This window comes from Meriones unguiculatus, chromosome 14 (assembly GCF_030254825.1).
Source record: "Meriones unguiculatus strain TT.TT164.6M chromosome 14, Bangor_MerUng_6.1, whole genome shotgun sequence".
NCBI lineage: Eukaryota > Metazoa > Chordata > Mammalia > Rodentia > Muridae > Meriones > Meriones unguiculatus.
This window is the reverse complement of record NC_083361.1, coordinates 28,111,562-28,116,656: the sequence shown is the minus strand read 5'-3', so window position 1 is coordinate 28,116,656 and position 5,095 is coordinate 28,111,562.

Genomic DNA, 5,095 nt, shown 5'->3' with positions numbered 1-5,095 from the left:
ATGAGCAACAAACTGCTTAGTCAACAGGCTTCGTTTCTCTGAAACAGAAACACAAAGTCCAGGTTATCGAGTAAAGTCCATAAATTCACCCACACAAAGCCATGTTTTCACTAGGCCTCTGCCTAGAGGTCTCTTGTAACTCTTTATAGCTTCTCCCCAAAAACTGGGTTTTATTACCCAACATAAATGGGGTTTTCTTGCCTAAGATGGAGAAAAGTTCTTTCAACACTTGAACTCCTTCTGTTCTCTGATTCACGGCTCTTGAAACGCCCGTGTGACAGTACTGGTGACTGCCACTGCTTTGACTAAACGCTTGACAAGAAACACCTGAGTGGATGACAAGTGTGTTCTAACTTTGGGTCCACAGTGGGAAAGGCATGGCGGTAAGAGTGTGAGGCAGCAGGTCACACTGCAGTCAGCAAGCAAAGAGCGGACAGGAAGTGAGGCCAGACTATGACACCTGAAATCCTGCTCCAAGTGACCCGCTTCCTCGTGAGGTTCTTCACCAAGGTTCGACGATCTTCCAAAACAGCAGCGCCTGGGACCAAGTGTTCACACATACAAAGGCTCCACACTCTCCCCAAACAGCATCACCACCCAGGACCAAGCGTCCAAACATATGAGCCTGTGGGGAGTTTACATCCACTCGATACCAGATGTTTGGATCCTAACTTCCGGAAGCTGTGAATACATGGCCAGGAGGGATAGCAGCACAGATGCATTTAAACTTGATGATCATCTGACCTTAAGTTAAAGAGTACATCCCAAGTTAGCTGACGGGGATAGTGTGACCAGGAAGAGCCCAGAAATCAGGAAGAAGGAGGCAGAAGACCCAGAACTAGATTGATGGCACCAGGACAGTCTAGCTGCCCCCACTGCTAGGTTTCAAGATGAAAAGAGACAGCAAGGCTAAGAGAAAAGTCCACTTCATGCTAGGGAAAGAAAAGACAAACAAACCAGTCTTTCCTAGAGCCTCCCAAAGGAACACAACTCTGGTGACATCTTGATTTGAGCCCAGTGAATTCATTTTACACTTTTGACCTCCAATGCTAGTAATCAAAGATAGTAATCACAGGTACTTAAAGTCATTCACCTATAGCCATGTGTCACAGTGGCAAAGAAAAAAAATCTCACACTGACTATTACACACTCAACAGGATACAGGACTTGGATTAATATTTTTCTTTTAGCTACACAATAGTACAGGATGTATTCAGCCAATTACTTTTTTTTTACTTTCTGTATTACTTGCCAGTTTAAATGGCTCTGTCTTGATTTATATTATCTTTCTTACTTTAATATGCATTAGTTACAAATAGCTCTTCTTTCTAATTAATAGTATCAAAATGAAGGTCAATGGTTTTAGACTTTTCAAGTATATCATTTTTTTTATTCTTTGTGAATTTTATGTCACCCACACAAATCCCACTCATCTCCCCATCCTTCTCTCTGCCCTTGTAACCTCCCCCACCAAAAGAAAACAAAAAATTAAAATAAAACAAATCTGTCCATGGAAGCTGTGATGTGCCACGGTGAGTCACACAGCCTACCCTTTTGCCCAAACAGCTTTACTTGCAAACGTTCACTGGAATGAGTCAAGCCAATTACTTTTGAAACTAACATTTATTTATTTATTTAGGTAGATAGGTAGGTAGGTAGTGCAGATGGGAGTTTTGCTGAACATATGTCCGTGTACAGCCAGAAGATGGGATCAGGCCCCTGCAACTAGAGCTATAATTGTTGTGCCCGCCATGTTAACCTAGGTCATCTGGAAGAGCAGCCAGGGCTCTTAACCTCTGAGCCATCAAGCCGGCACCCTACCTGCTTTTTCAAAATGTACGAATGAAAGAACTGAAGTGAAAACAAATTGAAAGTTAATCAACCATTTAAACAGATGAAAATGGATTCCAAGTGATAAAAACAAACAAAAACATCTGAGAACAGAGTTCGTGTCTGCTGGTCTCAGTCCTTAATGCTATCAGAAGGCCATGCTTTGAGATGGTAAGATGCTCAGCTAGGAAAGGCACCTGTAGCCAAGCCTGACAGGAAACCTGAGCTTGGTCCCTGGGACCTCAATGGTAGGAGGAGAAAATGAATTGTCCACTAACCTCCATGCACACACGCACACAAACACACACATGATATAGCTAGCAAGATGTAGCAAGCGTGTGTGTGGTATAATATGTATGTGTATATATATATAATTATATATGTATATATTATATACATATAAAATAAAAACTTTAAAATGAAATAGCACAGACCAAGTTTTTAGTAAAACTCTACCGCTTTTCACAGTCTTGGGCCTGAGATGTCAGAGTGCATCCGAACGGCACTCTGGGCAACTCCTCACTGCTAAGAGCTGCTCTCTTTACCTGCTGGGTCATTACAGAGCCATGGTTTGATGTATGATAGGAGGACAGGCCTTGGGCACACAGACTCCCAGACACATTTCCTGAATGACTTTGGCTCTCAGGGAGAATGCCTTGGGCATCCCAGTGGAGGTTTCATTTCACTGGGGAGAGGAGCTGTGAGGCTGCTGAGAAAGCCTGCCCCAGGCACAGAACAGAGAGTGCAGCAACCTCTGCTTATCTCCTTACTGCTGGGTAATGACTGTATCAGATCCCCACTGCCCCTTGCTTGGGTGCGGAACATGAGCTGCGCTGTCACTCTGCAGTCATGCTCATTCTTAAAAAACAAAAACATGACACAGAGCCGTCCATCTTTTTCCACAGGCCTCACAGTCTCTCTACAGCTCTTGTCTTCAGATGAAAGCCTCCTATTTAAATCTTCACTAATCCACAGATGCAAAGGGGGTGGGAGGAAAGCTACAGGCACCAAGTCAGCAAAAATAGCCTGTTACATGCCAAACAGAATACAGGAGTTGGGTGTAGTGTGAATTCTGGAATTTTGGTTTCTTTAAAAAAAAAACACACACAGAAATATTATAAGAATATGCTTTTGTTTAATCCCAGGTGTGGGGATATGAGGGCTGCTTCACAGCAGTTGGCTATGATTTGTTCTAGTGGAGGCGTGATTTTGCCAGCTGTAGGTAGTTTCTGTAATCGTGTAACGTTTGGAATTCTGGGAACTTTCCAGACGGTATGTAAATGCTAGGGCCCCAAGTTGTGCTGTGGATTGTTGGTTGTTTGCTGTGGGTTGCGGTTTGTTAAGTAGTCATGCACATGAAGAAGAAACAAAGATGTCCTAAGAGCAAAGATCAAGCATGCCCCAAGGAGCTCCACATCCCTAATCAGCAGGAAGTAGTCTAATGGTAACGCTGTCCCTTTTCCAACCCCTGACTTTATTCGGGGATCTCTTTCCTCTCCTTTCTATCCTTTTTTCTCCTGCATCTAGTGTTAGGGGGTTGAAAAAGAAGAGGGGCAGAGAAGGGTGGAAAAAAGAAGACCCCACAAAGTAGCAAAGCCTGGCTGTACTTGGTTCATATTTTTCAATTTGGCTAGTGGAAAAATTCATAAAACTATTTTTGATAGTGAAAATATAAAATATAGATGCAAGTAAAAAATAAAAGGTGACACATCATCTTACCTTTTTATTATTTTTATTTATTTTTATTATTTCATTATTATTACATTATATTTCCTTGTTTATGCAAGCAAAGAACAAATAATATGGGACAAGAAATATTAGGCTAGAAAGAGATGTATTCTAGCAATAAAATAGTCAATTAATTGAGGTTGTAACAGACCAAATTGTACCCAGTAACAAAGCCTCAAGAAGTAAAGCAAAAACTTGTAGAGATTTCAAAGCATCTCACAAATGTAAATATCATTCAACATTTTGTGCTCTTAATACCTGGTTGAAAGGCTGAAGGGAAAGAACAAGGACACAGAGACTTAGGCAAACTCAATCAGACACACACAGAGCATAGTCTTCAATTGCAGAAGCACATGCTCTTCAAAGGCACATACCATATTCAGCCAAGACTACCTGCGTTCCGGACCGCAACCAGTCTCCGGGAGCCGGAGAGATGGCTCAGAGCTCAAGAACATTTGCTGCTCTTGACGAGGTCCTGGGCTCTGTTCCTAACACTGGTGTCAAGTGGTCCACAAGCCCCTCTAACTCCAGGCCCGGGGGACCCAAGGCCCTCTTCTGACCTCCTTGGACACCTGCACTTAAATGTGTGACTCCACCCCCCAACCATATGTGTGTGTGTGTGTGTGTGTGTGGCACACACATGAACTAATAAAAACAAATCTTTTTGAAAAGTATTCTATACATTAAAAAGTGTTTGAATTATACTAGAACTATGTTATCTATTCACTAGAGATCTAGTAAAATTCATCAGCACAATGGTATCTGGACACCCCCTCCCGGTGTTTGAAAATTAACAATATGCTTACAAATATCCCATGTGAGAAAGAAGAAATTAAAAAGTAAATTGGAGAATATATTAAACTAAAATAACACAAAATTGCAGAATGTCTAGGGTATGTGTAAAGTAGCTCTTAGAGGGACATTTTGGCATTAAAATTATGTTACAAAAGAAGAGGTCATATAAATTATATAATCTTACAAATTAGAAGGTGGAGGAAAAGCAGATTAAACCCAGAGGAAGCCAAAGAAAGGAAATAAAAGATTTCAAAAATCAGTAAAACACAAGACAAAAAAAAAACAACCCTATATTCTTAAAGATATGAGGGGTTTTTTGTTTGTTTGTTTGTTTGTTTTTTTTTTTTTTTGGTTTTTAAGTCTGGGTTTGAGAGATGGCTCAGCAGTTAAGAGCACTTGCTGTTCTTGAAGAGAACCAGAGTTTGACTCCAGCACACAGGTAATGGTTCAAAACTGCCTGTAACTCTAGGTCTGCAGGATCTAATACCCTCTTCTGCCCTCCTTGAGCACATGCACTCATGTGCGCACACACACACACACACACACAGAGAGAGAGAGAGAAGAATAAACACAAGTATCTTAAAATTCTGGCTGTATTAGATAAAACATTTTAAAATCATAAATTACTAATATCAATAACAAGAAAGACAGACCTCATTCTAGACTACCGGATATGAGACCTAAACACAGCTAAGCAATCAGCACTTTGAGTACAGCAGAGTGTCTCTCACAGGGGCCTGAA